General features: G+C 41.4%; 1 protein-coding gene across 3 annotated transcripts in view; it reads left to right on the top strand.

Annotated features, from left to right (window-relative positions):
- The window catches only part of Blo (bloated), a 161,879-nt gene that overhangs the window by 13,874 nt on the left and 126,955 nt on the right, over positions 1-21,050 (top strand). The window lies entirely within an intron of this gene.

Raw genomic sequence — 21,050 nt, 5'->3', positions numbered from 1 at the left:
ATTCGTGCACGCGCTGCTGGAAAAATTCGCACTCTCACTTTGATTGCTCCCTGCTGCTAGTATTAACCAAGGATAGTAAACGTGGTTGTTAGCTCGCGTTTCCGGAGATTCGTTGAAATATAAAGAATATATAATTAAATAGGATAAAGGGGCTAGTTACCGTGTTGACGGACTTCGAGAATCTTTTTACTAAAAATTTCTTTAGCAATTTAATTAACGTTTCTTACGAACCGAGAGGTACATTTCAAAATATTTTTCAATTGATAATCTTTTAAATGTACTTTAAATGACTTTTATATGTAACATAGATAATTTGAGACATCAGAGAATATTTTATACTAAACTGCAATGAAATTTAAACTAAAAATAATTCAAATATATAATCACTGTTTCGTTTCCGTGTAATTTCAATTCACGAAAAAATTGAAATAATTTCTGTAACATTGACTTCCATCTTTTATATGTCTAACTTTGACAAATTCTGATAAATACTTAGCAAATAAATATTCTATAAATATAGACTTAATTATGCTTGCAAATGGCCAAAAAATTGTCTATACTGCGGTAACTAGCTCCACTACAGTAAATAAAATATCGATTCAATATTTCTCAATCATTTTACTTGCATTAAATTTTTGTAATCCTGAAAATTCTTCACAATAAATAAAATTCCATAAAAATCGTTTTTTGAAACTTTAAAAAGAGAAAGTCGAAACTATAGCTAAGAAATTTAAATTTTGCGAGTTCGTTTTGCAACAACTTTTCGCAATGCCATGAGAACGGTGCTACAGTTCGAGTATCATGCCTCTTCGGTCGAACCGGCGACCTCGAGAGAGGAGAAAATGCGAGATTACGAGAACGATTGCAACGAAGACACCGCGGTCTTGTGTTCCAGAAAAAATATGGCCAGGTCCTAGAGCGATCTCAGATTATGAAAATTATTTGTACCGGGGGCCTCTAGTTTCGCACCGAGAATCTCGCGCTGTCAGATCTGGATCTGAGAAACTCCCAGCTTCAGAAAAATTATCAGAAATCTTCGCGCTGGCGAGATACTTAGCATACAAAGTCCGGCGGGGCTGCGTTCGCGACGACAAAATTACTCGAAAATTCTTGTTCGTGATCTTTATCAATGTTCCTAGTATAAATTCTTTTAAAGACCGCTATACTGTTGGAACAATTTTTATTGGAACGTATAGATTAATAATATTTACATTTATATATGTTATATATTGTTTAAGTTGATATTTAAATAATATACGTACAGTATATATACTTCTACTCATACATATATATTCAATGTTGACTAATTTATAAAATTGTAGAAAAATTATAATTTATAAACGATTAACTTTATCGCAATAAATTTACAAACTTGTTAAGGAATTTATTTCATATATAGCAATTTAAATAAGACAGTAAATCCTTTAAAAAATTGATAATCATTTTCGTTTCATAGAAAATTGTTCGAAATCTTTATTAAGATGTTAAAAGAACGGATTTGTTTCGTTGAAATGTAATGATTTTTGCCAGAGTGCATCGGACGATACCGTGCCACGTGCTTCCGTAAGGCACGCGTGCTTTCCATTAGAAACAATACCGGCGTGTCGGTAGACGCGAGGAAACACCTGTTGCGCCAATAAGCGGAAAGTCAAGCAACGATGTCGGTTCGCGATGTGTTCCGCTTAACTTCTATCTAACTGTTCCAAGCTCGAGCTCTCGACACCGATGTATAACACATTTAATCAAGGCCCAGCCAGCCGCTGACTAACGGCACGAACGATCGTTGCGCTCTCGCGCTCGCCTCGATCGATCTTTTCCCCCTTTGTGTGTAATCATTAATAACGTATCAGTAATACCATTAATTGTTGTCTGTTTAATATCCGCTGATCTTGTAACAATAACTCAAGGAAACGCGGCCGGAGCGCACCGATGGCCTTGACCTCGAAGCCACCGGACGCGCTCCGTTCGACTTCCAAGTTCGCCGATTTTTCGTCGCATCTCCAATTCGTCTTAATTCCGTGCTCTTTGTTTCTCGATTACTGTGATACGTGGGCTCGTTACGGTAATGGTGTGTGCGCGCTGGACTCAGCCAATTCCTCTTTCACCGCAAGCTTAATTATATTAATTACCATTAATTGTCCGTCTCCTCTCACCACGAGCCAAGCGATTCACGCGTCCTCGAACGACCCACGTGTGTGTCCCACCGTTAATCACGGTGGCTTTGCTTGCCATATCGTCGATAAACCGCGGAACGTCATGCAAATCCAATAGAAATTGAAATTGATTCGTTAAATCTGTAATTATTGAAGACGTTCCGCGGTCTAGTCGTCACTTAACACGCGTATTAACACCGGTACTACTGCGTCAACATCATTAATTTCTGATCCTCCATTTCGTAATTAATGAAATCTTAACGTTCTTGACAAGTCCTGGAAAAATTAGCCATAAATTCATTTACTGCTTTAATTTCTTTTGTAATTGTTCTCAGATCAAATTAACTTATTATTTAACAATTTTTCTAGAATATGAAATTCCACCTCTTAGTGTCAAGTACTTTTCTCTTTTTCATATTAACACTCGAACTGCCTTCATGCCCACTCAGTGCATAAATATTATTTTTTAATTATCTAGTTTCTAATCATTTTAATTTCTGTACGTGTAACATTAATGTCTACAGAAAACTAATTAACTATAGAAACAAGAATTCCAAATATATTCAATTCTATTTTTGTAAAAATGAATCGCCGTTTGAGTGTTAAAATAACGATTGATCTGCTAAGATGATGAACTACGAGGCTACTGAATGCAAATGAAGCAGACTAATAAAAAAGTAAAGGAATAAACTATTTGCATAGTCCAACACGTTGACAGTAGTTCCAGTGTTAAGTATTAAGCATGGTCGACTAACGGAGACAATCCAGATCTTGATAATTCGTTGCTTCACCGTATCCACGATGCAGCAACGCTTAAAGATTCATCGAATCATTCGAATATCCGTGTATCCTAGTACATGGATAACTCAACGAAAGTAAGTGGCATCTCAAGTACATTTATACAATTTCAGTCGAAGCCGCAGCTGCGTTACGTGGATCGTAGCTGTGCACGCTGCGTGGGAAAGTGAAAACTCTTATGAATTACGCTGACAATGACGACAGCAGTTTGTCACTCCCGGAAACAGACCTGTTGTATACCAATGACCGCTTCCTAACTTTCCTATTTTCATGCAGGAACATTTCATAGCGATGCAGGCATTAATTATGCATTGTTTTACCTGGAAGTTCACTGAGATCGTGGAGTCTGCGTTGGAAAGCAGAGACCATGATTCCACGTGCATAGTCTGGGAGAGCGTCATACGAATAAATATTTATTAAAAATATTTATTTAAATTGTCGCAGATATATCTTTTTTTATAATAGATATGTAGTCATTATTAATTATTCGTTTTGAATAATCATATTTATTTTATTCTATCTATTAGTGTTCTGGCAGCTGTAAATTGCGCGAGAATTTCTTTAAAAGCAGCATCTCGGCTAATAGAATTCATCGGCGTTTGCACAAGATACGCCACTTCTAAAAATTCGAAGTGTTATTGCGCGAGCGAACGCGTGCGATTTTCCCATCGCCGGGACGGATGTTAATAGTCGCGACGCAAGTAGCGAACGCGTTGATTTGAAATCGATTAGCCAAGGCTGGGCGGTGGGATTGCGACGCGAAGGGAACGTCGGCGGACGACGGTGCCTGGTCAGTGATACAGTGATGCAATAATATCTGGCGAGCACCGGCTTCGGAAAATTAATGGCCACTAAACTGAAGCAACTATCCGAAGTCCCTGGCCGGCGTTTGTATTACTTTATAGTTGGCATCCGCTGAGTTTACGATCGTCAGCCAGTGTAGTTGGCCGCGATTGTTAGTTTCTTCGGGCCGGGCGAAAAGACCGGCGCGCCGGCAGGGAACGGCGCGGCGCGGCACGGCCGGCAGCCAAAGACAAGGAAATTAGCAGGGACGAGGAGTTAGTGTCTCGACGGTTAGGCCTCTAATGGCATCGGCTAATAACGCCGTGTGCGAGGCGAACGGTTTTCGAGCGCGGGGACGCGCGACGCGGCCACCGTCGACTTCGTCTTCATCTTCGTCCGGCTCCGTCGTCGTCGTCGTCGTCGTCGTCGTCGTATTCTTCTTGGCGGCCGGCCAGGCTTTCGCCGCTGTCCATTGACGCGAGGCCGTTCATTTTTTTCATTATCGAGCCAAGGAGATTGTCAAGGTCGAATGTCAAGATTGCGAATGAATGGTCAGCGAACCCATCATCCATTCACTTTTTGCTCGTGACGCCGCGGCACGATCTTCGCCGCGTCGATTCACCGTAGACGTCCACCTATAGAGGAGTGACAGAGAACGAGAGGAAGTCGATGGGGGACAAGGAGAGAAACATAGGGAAAAAATTGACAATCCTCTCTACCGGAGAAAATCGCTTTGACATCGAGGTAATCGACCGGACACGCGTAATTAAATTCGTTAATCCGTCATCGAGCCGATGCTCGCAGTCTCTCTCGTTTCTGTCGCGTCGCGAGCACAGTTTGCCGAGAAAATATTTTCTGTCTGATACGTTCACATTGTATTATGTTCTCGTCTAGAGTTGATTCAGCGAAGTAATGCACGACGGCGTGCATAATAACAGATTCCAAGTTATTTTTACATTGTTACTAATAATTATACGAAAACCAATTCCTACTTTTTAGTATTTCTTATACATAAATATACAAACGTGGAATTTAGTTTAATTTTTGTTTAAATACCACTAAAAATGTAAAAGTTACCTTGAGTATACACTGATTAATAGACTGCGAATCTTTATACAAATCCTTATTTTTATAAGTCATTTTACAGAAGTTAGAATTAAAAGAAATTTCCTTTTTCAACGAAACCATTACTAATTATAAACATAAAATAAAAATACTATTGGACGTTGTTACTTTGTATGTTTCTTCTTCTGTCATTAATGCATAAGGATCTGCAGTCTACTAATTAGAATATTTCCACACATAATAGCGCAGTAGAAATAATTTCTTTAAAACGAAAGGAAAAATCGATCCACAAAATTTCATCCCTCAACAATTTACATACATTGGAAATAAACTCTCGTCTTATTCGAACAAATAAAACTGGATTTCTAATACTCGAATGTTATTTTGATCACTTAGAATAAAATTTTATTTTTTTGCCACGACTATTAAAATCAAGAAAGGTTTAATCAATTGATCTACTATTCTTTTTTTTTAACCACAAAAATCGTAGTTCGGAGCAAGGATTTTCTGATCGGTTGCTCGCTATCGGAGATGCGAACGTGAAATTTGTTTGCAAATCCGAGCGGTCATAATACGAGCCGGGTAGGGTTAACGACACTCTGCTAACCAACGCCGGCACCTTGTCTTCCGATCAAGCTGCGTCGCTCCTTTGAATCTCGCGAGCCGAGACTAACCTGGGCAAATTGAATATCGCGCTCTCCTCGCGCTGACAGCGATCGCTCCGAGTCTTCTTGAACTTTAATGATATCCGTCGCTCGTGAACCGCGATGTCTGTATTAATTCGTTTCCTCGTTGCGTCACGCTGATGGTTCTTTAACCTCGCCTGCCTCGAAAAGAATCCATCCTCGACGCGTCTCTTCGTATTTTTTTTCTTCGCTGCGCCCGTATTGTTGGAACGTCAGGTGCACGTTTTGTATACTCTCGGAAGGAGGATCGTAAAGATGAACGATCCTCGACGATCCTGCTGGATCATTTATACGTTATACGACGCGCCGCGTGCAAAGCGACGCGCTTTCGAGTAAACTATAATGCGCGAATATTTACCTATCGCGTAATCCGCTTTTCTTGTTAACGCGATTTTTGACGAACCTGGTATGGAAATGTTGATTTCCAGTGAATTCAGGGAATTCGTAAAAATCCAGTTAACTGTTTTTAACGAATATATTCATCGTGAAGAAATGGTGGTATTTCGCGCGATGACGAGCATACTTGTGTGGCGTAAAAATATCTGTCTGCTTAAATAACTGCTTTTCTGAGAACTAAAATGTATTCGTAAACTCGAAAACATTTCGAATATTCGAAGACCAATACGAAACGAAACGACAAATAGAAAAACGTAAATAATTATTAATTATTATAAATAATTATTACGAAATTATTATTCATCGCTTTTTGCGACACATTTCAGCTACACGCTTTCCAGGCAGGTCGCAACTGGTTGAATGGCTGCTATTAAACGAAAGTTGAACACTAAACCTAAACCAGTTTCGAGCGCGCTACTTTTTTTTTTTCAAATTATCGAAGTTATAAAGATCCATTCATAGTAAATTCTCTTATCCAGCCCGACGCCGTAGTAAAACTCGTGCGGATAAATATGGTCCTGTCATTCTAAAGGGCAACACGTACCACGCTAATCGCCGCTCATGCGCGATAGGTTTAATATGAAAATCGTTCCGCAGTTGAAATTAAGGCATTCTCGAGTTGACAAAGCCGACGACAAAAAAATCGCGTTACATCGAAGGCGATAAAAAGCGCGAGGCCGAATAGCTGTCTTTAAAAACCATCAGAGCTTTGAGCCAGAACGAGATAATAAGTTAATAGCTACTATTGTTCGAGCAGATTCGAAGTATTAGAAAATCACGGTGGAGAGTGAAAGAAGAGACGAAGGTTAGAAACCGTGTGAGAGCGCGGGGATGAATGGGATTCAGAATTTCAGTGTACGGAGGAAAAACTGTCGTGTGAGTGATCGTAAAGCCGGCCTCAAAGAGATCCAGACGTATATATATATATATGTTTACACGGAGGTTAGTTGCTCCATAATCCGATTACGAAACTCGTCCACGTTCACCGTCGCGTTACACATCGGGTGCACCGGCTCGGCCGTCCTTTCGGGGTGGGGATTTATGCTTGGAACAAGAGTATGCTGTTGCCAAGAGGGAAGAGACCGACGCGACGCGGTGACCAGCGGCGGAGGAGAGAGGCGCGACGCGGGGAGGTGTGCGCGAGGAGAAGGAGGTAGGCTGGAGGATAAAGAGGGGTGCGTCTTTTACGAAGGCGACTTTGCGCCGCGGTAAAAAGTCTCGGCTCGGACCGGTGCATTAGCGGCTGCACCGTATTTCTTATTATCCCGGAGCGAGGTGTATGCTCCCTAGAGCTATCCCTTTCTCTTTCTGGTCCCGCGGGCAGCTCTAGGCGAGCCGCTCGCCTCCTCCTCGTTCCTCCGACGCCGTCAATGCGGGCGGTCCTGAGCAGTCAGCCTAGTTGGCCGGTGCAGCATTGCGTTCGTGCATGCACCTCGTCCAAGCTTGTTAAGGGCCCCTTGTGTCGTCCGCATTATCCCGCCTGCCGGCGTTTCCTGGATCGTCGCGTGCTCTGCCCGTGGATCGGCCTTAAACCCAAGGCGTGTATCGGTGTGCATAACGGGGTGTAATATGCTCTTGGATTGTGCCAGGATGTTCGTTACTTTGCCAATGAATGGGGAACGGGCACGGTTTCGACGCTCGATTAATACACGAGAGCCTTGAATAGCCTCGTTCGGTCACCCTTAACTGGCGCGCGCAATTGCCCGCCTCTAACTTAAGGGCGCACAGCTGTACTATCGTACTTTCGAAAAATCATTGTTTTCCTTCTTTTTCGCTGACCCGCGGAAACAGTATCTTGACCCTGCGATTACTTTCGCCTCCCCGTTGATTAACGGCGCGTCGTCGTCTTGAATAATTTCCTTAATAAAACCAAGCAACTTCTGGTTCTTGTGTGTCTACGTTTTACTTCAATTTTTAGATTGCAGCAACAGAATAATTGAGTTTGGTTTCGCTTTCAAACCAACTTCTATGTAACAGGAATTTCTACAACGCAAATTCTCCAAGCATCATTTTTATATAATACGATTTCCCGCAGTATTGTATAATTGAATTAAAATATGTAAAATCAAATGGACAGCTACACTGACAGGGAGATGTTAGTGGATAATTTTAGACGTTTCGTACAATGATTGACGGTCAAAACTATGAACTACGATAGAAATAGTGGAAAGTCTAAATAGATGAAGTTTTTCAGTCTTATGAAACAACACGTGTTAGTCATTTTTCTTCATTTCATCGAATTAATACAATTTTCCTACTTACTACTCAAGAATTGTACAACACAGCTATATGGATATATATTTGGTTAAAAACAGTATTTATCACTTGTCGTTCCATTAGATTGGAAAAACATAAATGCGCTTCTCGGTTACATATGAATACATACGAGCTTCTAAATCAACCTTTGGACGTATAACTATTTACAGTACGAATTTATGTGCAAATATATTTTTTCTATAGAATATCTTACATATATATTGACGTAATAATTTGCTTCCCCAACATTTTCTAAAAAGTATGAAATATTTTTATTAATTTTTAAAAATATGAAATATGAACTCTGCGTGCAAATAAAAGCTTGTCAAACAACTCTTTCCGCGCCTGTGTCAATTTCTAAACTTCATAAAGCCGTATATACGAATAAAACTGAGCAGTCGTGACACATATTTACACGGAGGATTCTTCCAATCAACCAATTTTCTATGAAATAACCTATGCAAATGAGAGCACGAACGAAACATCGGAATCCAATAATTGTCGAAACGCCGCGGACGTACGGACGAGGAACAATAAAAATTCGTTTAATCCGTGTGGAGGGCTCGGGAACCGCGACGAGGCGACAGAGAAATTCTTGTTACACCTTGTTTCTATTTATACGCCGGCGTCGGTGCTTTCTCCGCGTCGATCGTAATATAAATATTGTAACATTGTCAGAATACATCAGGCCCGTTCTATTCCGGTCGGCTGGCGCGCGGGGTTGTTGACGAAGGCCCGTATAATAACAGGTTTTCACGAAACGAACTGGTCGAGTGGTAACTGCGAAGAAGGCACAAGGAAGTACTTCTGTACTGAATGGGCCGATATCGCGAAGATCGCGTATCGAATAAACGGTGGTCATTTATGCGCCGGCCGACGCGTACCACGCTTTTCGTTGAAAAGAAATTTAAACCCGGCCGACTTTACTAGCTGTTTCAATTTTAAGGCTGTCATACGTTTACTTTTATGCATCCCCGACTTCGCCTGTAAACTTAATCTTATTTGCGCTGCTAGGAAAGCTTCGGCGTCGGCTTCAATGAGAATTCCAGGTGGAAATATAAGGTTACCGTGGCGAATCGAAGCCGCTCGGATCGCTGTTACTATTGAAGAATAATCGGCTAACACGTTTTAAACAATTCTTTCCTTCTTTTTTTTCGGCTGTCTAATCAGTAAGTTCCATATAGTTGCAGGAATTTATTGTATTTCACGTTTCTGCATCGAACTAGACATTTTGTAGGCTTGCTCATCCTAAATTAGGTATTTTATTGTGGCGGTCGTGACGTATTTACAGCGCCAAGCTTTTACTAAATCGATGCTTCAGTCTCAGAAACTGTGACAAGATGTGACGAACTTTATTACGTTAGGAAGATTATTTAAAGAAATACAATATTCGTAGAAGTTACGAGTAATCTACGGACTTCTACGTAAAATAGAAATTGCCTGTTTTAATTGCAAGATAGCGGAGTTTTGCCGAATAGTGTTAATGAGTTGTAACTAACTCTTCTAGCTTGTCTTCGTTGTACAGGAAGTTTCGAATATCGCGTCGACACTTCTTCGTTGTGTATTAAATCATTATTAGAAAACATATTATTAAAACATGGTACAAAAATTTTTTGAACAAGTTCAATTATATTATAGATATCTTAAAAATGGTTAGTCCATAATTATGATCTTAAATACTATTGTATTGTGCATTCAACAAAATTTTTTAATTTTATTAAATTTTGTAGTAAATTTTTCACACCTGTCAATATGTACATTTTTAATTTTCCATATATTTCCAAGCAGCGAAAACTTGTTCTATATTTTCCAGTAGATAGTAAAAGAATCATTTTTTGCTTTCTCAAACATATATCTATTTTTAATAAAAGAATTTCTAATCAAAAATTATGACTTGGAAAGAAATGTATCTCATATTAGTCACTCTTTCCTATTGAGGGTTAGGTATATTCCTAAAAAAGGAAATGAAACCTGGTCGAATCTTCAGCGAACGATGATTGCGAGAGAAGGTGTTGTCTTTCGCGTTAGATTATCGATAATCGGCCGGGAAAAAATAGTGTTCAGGCGGAACTCGGCAGCCTATTAATTACGTATCCGCGCCGGCACGTCGGCGATTTTTCGCCGGTTCCGGCCGTCCCTGTTTCCATGCCTGATCCGCTTAGATCGCCATCCTTGGTTGCGTGCCAAGGGGTCTTAAGGTAGACCCCGATCAGCTGAAACGAGGAAGTGCCGAGTATCCAATGGATCGGTATCGTTCGAGCGGAGAACGTGGAGGTCGCGCGAGCATCGCTTTACCGTGCTCGTTCGCGAGACCTCTCCGCGCGAGAGAGCAGGACGGAGCGGCGAGCGGAAAGAGCGAGACGGAACCGCAGGGAGGTCGTGTAAATGAGACGAATCATGAGAATAGGATTAGCGATCGCATCGACGGAGCGTCACGTAAAAGCGAGTGCCAGCCGAAAGCGATGCGAACCTGTTCTTCTTTGTCTAACGAGAGCCTCTGAAAGAACTTACAAAAAGGAAACGAGGTTATCCAATTGGACGATTTTCTTCTATAATTTTCCAGTGTAGGATAGTCTGAACAGTATGACTTTTAGTCGACGTAATCTCTAATCTAAAGGATCTTTAGCCTAATAGTATCTAGCTTAAATGGATGGCTCAGCAGTCAATCTATAAGTCCATTAATCTTGAGATAAATATTTTGCAAATTTCCCATAGAAACCTAACAATACCGCTAATAATGTACAACTCTCTGTGCATAACTTTGTTGCAAAGAAAACAATGCTACTCCCTTTTCTAGTAAAAGCCTGTTGCTTCATATTTTCGCTAGCAAAACCGCTCTTATCGTTCTTTATCCGCCGTACACCATCAATTTAGTACACACTTTAACCGATTACCTCCACGAATTGCGCTACGTTCCAAGAAATCTATTAATTTTCAAAACATTCTTGCGAAATTCTCGAACGTCCGCCGTACGGCCCACGGAATTTTTATCGTACGGCAATTCGGAGTTGCGTTACCGGTCGATATATCATCGAACCGCTGTCCACGACTCCGTTTACGATTTATCGTTCACGCGTTACACGTATTTATCGGCAACGAGACCGCGCGAATCGTTCCACGATTTATTGTTACATAATCGCCATTTCGGCGAAGATTTATCTGCGGCAAATTAGGTTACCGTCCGTGCGTACCACGAGAAATCTTTCGGGCATTCATACGTCTTGTCGCGAGATTAATCTGGGCACTCGGTACACGGTGAACGAACGACCAACCATTTTCCACGTACAATAACCGCATTGATAGTTGCTTAGATCGGTCGATACGATATCTTTTACGCCGCGAATGTCTTTTGTACGGACGCTTGATAGTTCTGAATCGATGTTGCACGTTTTTTCTGGCCGACCGTAGAGCGCGCGCAAGAATGTGCTCGATACATTATGTTTCGAGTGCCGGGCATGCGAGTTCTTTCGTTGCCGACTTGTTCGAAAGTATGAATATGAAATCAGTCGCCGATATCTTTGTGTAAATCTTTATTGGCTGTAAAAGGTTTTTTTTTAAATAATATTTTAATTGGTTCCGTTTTCGAGAGAAATTCGTTTGTAAGTGAATACCAGTTCTATCCACTGTCGTACTAAAAATTAGAATTAATTTGTTTTCTTATAATTCATTTTTCTCGAAATCGCAGCAGCAAATAAAAAATTGTTATTCTCTTCTTCGACTTGGTTTTACATGTAGAATGTCTCTTCCTTCGATTCTACCTACCACCGAGTACTGACTACCCTGTATATACAAACATAACCAATGAATATATCAATTTTTATCAAACAAATCGTCTCTAATTTAATTTCATGTTTAGCAAATCAATATTTTTCAACGAGATTGCATATTACAACTAGATTACAGTTTCCAAAGTACCTCCGCAATTTTGTAATTTGTCGAGCACTATCATTGACAGAATATTCGAAATACAATAGAAATCATCTTTAATTGTGCGAAAATGTCCAAAATCTCTTGTCAAAATTAATAAATAGAGAAGCAATGTTCCCATTTGCCCTGTTGTGATTTCGTTCCGTAACGGAATCGGCGCCGGTGAAAATTACAATTAAAGTAGAACCACCTCCAAAGATGGCGAGGGCGAACGCGCCGAGCACCATCCGCGGAGTAATGATTTCGTCGTTGTTCACGCGGAAGGATATCGTTTACGATTGGTGCTTGACGACACCTTTCGCAGTTGTAACTGGAGACTGTAACTAGCTGCGAAACGCTTATAGGTTTGTCCGAATGCGAACGATTCTTGCCAGGGGGAGATTCAGTAACGCATAAAGCAGCCGGAATGAATTCTAAAGGGTGGCTGCGTCTTTTGATGCCGCCTGCATGGTATGTTGTCTTGATTAAACTAAGTAGATATCGCTGTAAAAGTTTCAGAAAATTATCGTCGTTATCCCGTCGCAACATCGTGTTGCATCCTGTTGCATTCCGATCTGTTACTTTCGTGGGACAGCTTTATTGGGGCGTAAATCTTGTTTTATTTTCTTAATTCCAGCGGTATTCATCCATTTTATGGGCGTACTGATAAACCTAACACCAATTAAAGCTGATTCGCCATCAAGGGATAATAACGATATGATTTACATCGGAATCGTCCATTAGGGGGGATTCTTTGCAGAATTTTATACCGGCTGCGATTTATGTAATTGAATTAGAGGCCGTAGTATATTGTTTAACAGCCTCGCGGTCGTTACGAACAAAGTACTTATTTGCAGGCGCGCGGAGGGGTTGCGCGACTTCATCAAGCTCTTTAGTAGGCTTAATGCGCCGGTTTTAGTGTTTCGTAACGTAGCGAAGGTAGTGGTGAAGTATACAGTTAGACTCGGTGATTGCTTGCGATAAAACAGAATCGGTGTACGGGTGTCAGTTATTATTACAACTTCGTTATAAAAGTATTCTTTCCACTCGCCGTTTCATTAAATCGAGAGAACGTCTAGGATGTTTGTAATCGCATGAAGATGTTCGCAATATCGAGCGGCGGTTATTACAAAATAATCGTATTCCAGCGTAATCGGTGAAAGGATTATTTACCATAATGTTGCAGAAAGTTTGCTCATTGGATGGTCGCAAATTGAACGGCGTGTAAAACGCGCGCGCTAAGAATGTTCTTAGAGCGTTCTTAAAGCGTTGCAACAGTACCATTTTCGTGGCGTCCGCAACACCGTTAAGCATAATGAGACGTTCTACCTGTTTTCGAAGATGCATGCCTATTATAATGCGGCGGATAGCTGCGCGATCTATGCCTCGCGCAATTTACATTCATACTTATCGTAACAGTTATCGATCGCCGAGATCCGATCGGTGGGGTTAAATTCGTACGTGACCGGCCTCGCCGGTAATGATCAGATAACCGCGATATTAATTTATGCTCGTGATCCTCCGCGGAATTACCGTTGCCTCGGTTCGCGCGATGATCCGTACCGTCGCTCGGTACCCGTGGAAGCGTTTACAACATTTACAGCCCTCGAAGCACTGGGTCAGCACCGCTGCGCGACCTCTGACCCACCACGGCAAGACGCCACCTGCACTTCCGGCAATTCTTCCCTCTCCTCCCGCTCCTCGGGCCCTGGGTCCCAACAACCCCCCCACCGTACCGCCGCGGCGTACCCATGGACCCACGAAGCACCTGCTGTCAGGATTCATTCTCAGACCCTACGCTGTTATTCCCCCATAGCAAGCTCACTACGGATTGCATTATTTCAATCTACCACGTCGTTCTGGTATTTCGAAAGATTCACATTTTCTTTTAGAAATATTAGGAAAGGTTGTCTCAGACCAGGAAGTATCAGACACTGATTTAATCGAACTAGATTGTTCAACCTTTCGACAAGATTTATCGCAGAGATTTCACGATACAAGACAACGCGATGAAATGGTGTTCTTTTCTTGAAAAATATTGCTTAATTCTTGGAATAGGGAATATCAACCTTACCTCGAGATTTTTTTGGTATTTTTCGATAACACTGATCTCGCTTTAATTTCTAGTTATTATCGCTTTCCCAACACTTTTACATAGTATTTAACAAAATGAATAATATAACAATACTTCTGTAAATGTTGAGACTCCATTATATCTACCGCAAAATTCTACCCATTCATAAAGTGAAAGAAAATAATAAATCTGTTCATACATTCAATAATATTCCTTGTACAATATAATTTAAAAATACCACTTTAGGAAAGTATACGTCTCAAATAAACACGTACATACGTACGGTATGTGCACAAGTATCACAGAACTTTCCAACAGAGCTAATATTAGATTACGTATGAACACTTCATCTCGAGTCGGCCCCGTTGTTATGACGCAAGGGGTGAAGTGCCTCCCGGCGCCACGGTAGAATGATCTCTTTCGTCCGAGTCGCCGAAGTGTTTGCGCATCGAAAGCGCGGTGAATTTGATCGAATTGTCGCCAAAGGCGGAAGCGTGCCGCTCGTGGTAGACGACGGGTTGGTTCACAGACATCGTCACTCGTGAGAAAAGCGACAGTGCCGCGGCGACGGCGATCCGGTGAAACCCGGAGGAAGATAACGATTCGTGAGAATGTCGGGCTCTTAAAATCTACCTCGTATAATTCGATACGTGTCGCGCGGGCGGGCTTATTATTGATCTCCGGAATTTCTTACTCGGAAACGAGCATTTTCACATACTATTTGGTATTTAGAACTCGTAATTAAGAGTGTGTATTAACTGTTTGCGCTCGAATTCATTTTAATTGTAAATGTAAAATAATTTTCCTGGCTCATAGTATTTCTATTCTTTGCAATAAAGTGCACTTTTATGCGTAAGAAATTGATTTTTGCGACTCATAGCAACAGTTTCATTACTCAACAATTTTTTAAATCTAAACTTTGTTGTTACAAAAATTATTGTGGAACGTGGTAGAATAATTTTAGCTCGGAGTCACTATTCGAGTGCAAAGGGTTAAATAACAGCGTGTTCCGGTTACGTCACAGATTTCTTATTTCCACGTTTTCCACGTTCCCTTTCATTAGTGCGAACGAACTCGTCTAATTAGACGAACCCTGTCCTGAGAAACAATTTCGGACGAGTACAGAATCCCGCGACTCTCAACGAAAACGAATGACCAATTACGTTTGTTCGTTGTTTATGCGCACGGCGAATTACATGCGGGCTCGGTAAACACGCGGCTATGGGTTTTTCACCGCGCGATTTCCGCGCGCGACGCGTCACGCTGAGCAAAATTATGAAAACTGCGGAAATAAATTAACGATGGTAATTATTTCCAATTAGCCGGCGTCACCGACACTTTACGCGGTTGTCCTGGAATGGCTTCGATAGCCGATACGGCGACGATAAAGATGCGCCGCGGCTCTCGGAAGTATCGCGTACCCTTGCAGAAGCGTCGTTGATGACGTTGTTTAGCATTACAAATTCATTGGGCGTGCGCGCGCGCTACCGAGCTCGCGTTCCTCCTTCCGGCTGCACGTAATTGCTAATGACGCGATAATTAAATCTACGTATGCTTTACGAGACGTCTGCATAGTAATTAGCTGCGAGGCACGTTAATCGAGGACACACAGAGGACACAGTTTTTCCTCTGTTTTCAGCGGAAATGAGTCAAATTTGAACTCGGTGTTTTGATGAATCGAGTCAAATATGTAAGTCAAGTATCGGATATTGTTTAGCAAATTGATCTTTCGAGTCTCGATTTTATTTAACCCTTAACCGGACTGACGAAGTGAGTTGTTGTTTCAATAAATATTCCATACTTTTTAATTAGTAAATAAGTTCACTTTCGAACGTTGAAAACTTGACGAGGTAAAAGAGAATTAAATGAATTTTTAAATAATTACATTAACATATATTAACTCCTTGCGCTATAATAACAAGTCAGACTCGTGGCGAAGGTTTATATGAATATTATTAATTTCTTTTATGTCGAAGTAAAAATAAATTTTTCCGTTATCAAAGTACAGAAACAAGGGTAAATAAAGACAATACAGGAAAGAAAAATTGTCTGATCCTATTAGGAAAATTATTAAGTTTGAATAGGTGATAATCGTCATAGCATGAAAGAATCGATAGTGCAAAGGGTTAATAATGACTTGATAACAATCTAACATAACCTAATTTAAGACGTTAACCGACTCTACGATCTTACATTCGACGTTGCAAGTGGTCCAAGGCGACCAGCAGGTCCATAAACAAATTCCGCTGCACACAACACTGGAAAACAGCGAATGACGTAAAAGCCTTTTTACATATTCCCGGTTATTCATCTGGATCACGTGGACAATCTCGCGTTCGGAGCCACTACCACGTTTTCAGCCATGATTCTATTCATTCCCCTCGCTCGCATTATGTACTCCGTATTACTCGTTTACCACGTTCCAGGGTTCTTATGTAGCCCGATTATTTAACTTCGATCTAGCTAAACCACTTCTTACTCGGACCGGTCGACGTGGAGGGGTTTCAGTTCGCTACCAGGAATGCTGATTGTTTTCAAGGCTTCCGAAGATATTGATCGCGTTTAATAAGACGTTCGCCGTGGTCGTGCACACGCACGTGGGGCTCCTTGTTGCCCGCACAACATTCCGTATTTGATTATTAAAATTATCGATCAACATACGGATGTTACGATACCAACAATTACAGTCCGGTCTTTTTGTTCTCGGCTAATGTATATCGCAGTTCCGGAGGTAATCGCTTTATGATGAATCTTTGCACTATCATAATCATCGTATGCAATTTAGGTAAAATAGCGAAGTGATGTATTTATTAGGTGTCAATGACCTTTCTGTGAAATAATAATTTCCTGCGCCAGTGATAAAAAGCTGGAATTGGATAAAATGTACTTCTTGTTTTAATGCGGAGTATTTAATAGTACATACTATTTTAATAGTTCGGAAAGATTGAGAATAATGTAGCAATGTTGTTAAATTCATCCGATGTTTTATTTCACGATGTATTTCATCGATTCGTTTCTGCCATGAATGGATAGAATCTTAACTATGAGAATCTGTGAGTACAAACGGCACGATTCAAGGATACCATTGCAAATTCCGCATTCTCGAGTATCTAGGATAAAAATAGCGGTCAATGATAAATACGATACGAGTCTGAAAGAATTACCAGCTGCATTCCGAAGACGTTCCTGGATCAGTCGGCCATCCGTACCAGTGACCTACTGCAATCGTCCTCGATGCTCTATCGCGTCTTCTAATTTCCCCCCGCCGCCGGTCGAACGTAGCAAAAGCAAACAAAGAAGCGCCGGCTAGCGGGTGAGCACAGAAAATACCAGGACAGGCCGCTTCCTTCCGAAATGCGCACGAAACGCTCGGCCATTAGTCGCAGAAATGTGAGAAAGAACGGGCGCGAATGGAAGTTGTTAGCGTAAACAGACGCTCATAAAAGTTGGCGAGAACAGCCGCGCGAGTGGATTCAGTCCTCCCATTTAACAACGATTTCCCACGAGAGACGCGCGCACGGTGGAAATGGTGCACGGAGCGTCATGGGTACCAGAAGTGGTACGCCGCTTTTGTAGGCGAACAGGAACGCTAATCCCGACGTGGCCCCGTTCCCGAGGTCTCCTCGTCGATGACCTCGACAAGATGTTCCGCGAACGAGGTCGCGCGCAACAACTCCTCGACCCGCGCGGAACCGCGACAATGACGCTGTAAATCCGTCAACGGCCTCAACGGCGGATCATTAGCTTGTTTATCATTGATTATAGAACCCACGCGTCCCCTCTAATTACCGTTACCGATCGTTGTCCGTTCGTTTCTGCGCGAGCCGGCTGATGTTTATTAATGCCCCGTACAACACCACGGGTGCCGGATAACATACTATTCCGAACATAGTAAATAGCGCGCGGGATTAACGACCCATTTACCGATCGTGCGAGAGCGCGCCGGGTTTTTCTAACGAGTTAGCTGAGAATTTGTATCTAACAATTTCTAAAAAACTACCTAAAAATCGTATAAGAGTTTACGACCTGGACGAACGTTTAATCGAATGTATACTTTCGTTTGGTACCGTGCTTTTAGAACTGATAACAAACGGAGATTATGCAAAACTTTTTGTTACAGCAAAAGGAGCATTGTATAGTATAAGTGGGAGCTCCAAGCTTTAGAATGGGTATAGATTCATTATTCTTCGATTTTAAAGTCTTTGGTTCTAAAGTAAATGAAATTTACAATATAAACTACAAAGTCGATTTTCTAGAAAACGTAGTCCCGGATAAAAAAATGTTATACTTCTGCGTCTTATTTTTTAATATAAACTCACTCCCTATAGTAAAATCTGGTACAGGAAAAAGTTGTTCAAAATAACCTTGAATGCATATTTCAACTTCGCTGAAATTAGTGTTAAAGACCTCATTCCGCCTAATTACCAAAGTACTTTTCACAATGTAATAATATTTGCACCATACGAAAAATGCTGAAGCATTTCATTACAGAAAATTACATAGTCCAGAACCCGGTGTAGATGGAACAGAACAGCGAAGGAAGATGGCACGGCGGACATTTCGAAAGTTAATAAGTAATTTCCCTCGGGTTGTCCAACGTGTAAAATGAATTTCATAAAAATAGTTCTCGTCGCTGGCACGTCAATTAATTTCTGTCGAGAAACGTGCACCGGCTTGTTGTGTTTGTGCACGGTATACACTATTATACGGAAAGGTCACTGGTACATGATATTTGTTGAGAGCATCGAGTGATTATCCGCGCTTGTGCTGCACGCGAAGACGTAATATGAAATGGAGATTAAATCAGACACGGTTTCTCTTCTCCTTTAATTATTCTATGGAAAATCGGAAAGGACGCGGAGGTATTTAGCACGAACCCAAAGGACAACCTTCATTTCCCACACGGCGTCTTTCGCTGGAAACGTTCTCCTCGAATCCGTGCAAACATTTTCCAGCACTATTTTAAATTATTTCCGTTATCTTCTAGTTATTCGCGTTATCTTCTAAAAATTTGCGAATATCCGTTAAATCGATTGGTAGTCTTATAAATTGCATTTTTAATCGGAACTAAAATATATTTTCAAATATTAAGATGTTCTGAATATTTTGAGGTTAAAACAAGTAAATAAAAAAATATAAATAATTACGTAATTAACCTGTAATAAATATTGCCAAAAAACTGTACTGTGAACAAAGTACTACGCTTCGTTAGTCATTGCTATATCGTTACATTTTTTTCATTCATTTTAGATGCACACTTTTCAACGAGGTCGCAAGAGCTAAATAGGTTAAGACTTGAACGTAGCTACGATCTCTGAATTTCTCGCTATGTTCAAAGGTGAGACTTCGTTCCGCGATGCGTGTTGTCTAGACGATCTTCCAGATCGTTCGAATAGTTTATGAGATTTTGTTCGACGATGAGGGCTGGCTCGCACGGAATCCCGTCTCTTCGACCGATTTCCCGCCGCGAACCCGCCGGTTCGCAAGGCGTGTGCACACCGAAAAGGTCAAATTGCGTATTACGTTTGTGCGCGAGCGTATGAGCTGAATTTTAAATTGAAGCACGATTTCTATTATCCGACTTACAAAAATACCCGCGGAGCGAAAGTTGCGCGTTGCAGTCCGCATCGGGTCGGAACAATGTATGACGCGGATTGCCGGCGATGTCGGAAAAGGGAAACGCGCTGGCCTACCTAAATTGGTCCTTGACGAAAATAATGCCTGTGATTTCGAAGTAAGCGCCGGGAACGTGGGAGCCGGTTAGTCTTGCGATTTATCTAGTTTTTTAGGTACAGCGCTATTGCGATGTTTGATATTGTCAGTACTGTTATACTGGTTAACAATTGATATTTTGCAATACTATTCGGTACCGTTAATAAATTAATATGTTACTGTGAGATACCAATAACATCTACCATACTGTAATTTCAAACAATTTTGATATTACTGTTTGTATTTAATAATTCGCTAAGAATTCACGCGCTGCAATGATTGCGTTGAAAGGTTGCAACAGCTGCAAGTATAAAATCGTATATAAATCAAACGCGTAAAATATTAGCGGCACTAGTTCGCTCCGCTGTTGATTATACAGAATCGTGAATTATTTTGAATCACTGTAATTAACGCTGAAATATTACTTGCTACCAGAGTCAGTGTTTTAATAGCACCCGTGTTAGCTTCCTGCGGTTAAAACAGACCGAGGATTCTTTCATCGAATTACATATTCGTCGATGAAATTTTTCTCTCCTCGCTTTCTTCCGATCGTTCGACCCCCTGTAACAAGCTAATGATCGCCCGGCGAATTTACAGCTACGATGGCGTCGATTATGTCGACTGTATTGGACGGTAATTAAGTAAAGCAAACGAGGGCCCGCGTCTCGGTTTAACGATCGATCGAGAAGGAGACGCGTTTTCTTGTCGTTGCTGGACCACGGGCACGGCATCGAGTTCGTGCCCGACTTCTGTCGACTGCGAACGTCTGGTTAAACAAGACGATTAAACAATAACGAGCAGACCGGCCACCGTCGCATAAACCGGCAATTTAGAAATCTAATAATCTATTATCCGTGATAGAATTCGCGAGTCGGGGATATATATATACTCTACTAATGGAGGACGTCGTCGAGCTGGTCGCCGTCCAATTAAAATTTTGCGACTTCTGGCTCGTTCGTTAATACCGGCTGTCGATGACGTAGGGCGCCGCGTCTGTGAAATTTTTTGCCGCGGGAAAAAAGCGGATCGACCTGGCGCGGTTAAAGTGACTTTTGCCGTGGGCTGCTGAGTTTTTTTTGCTCTTAATTAGCTAGATCTTTTATGCAATAATCGAGCTCTCTGTTTTCTTACCGTCCGGTGGTTCCACGCTTCTGTTCGACACGACGGCCGACTTCGTTTCGAACGTGCATCGTTGCACTGAAGCGGCTAGAAACTCTAATA

The sequence above is a fragment of the Augochlora pura genome, chromosome 2, assembly GCF_028453695.1.
Source record: "Augochlora pura isolate Apur16 chromosome 2, APUR_v2.2.1, whole genome shotgun sequence".
Classification (NCBI taxonomy): Eukaryota; Metazoa; Arthropoda; class Insecta; order Hymenoptera; family Halictidae; genus Augochlora; species Augochlora pura.
Note: the sequence above shows the minus strand (reverse complement) of the source record. Positions and strands in the feature narration are given on the sequence as shown.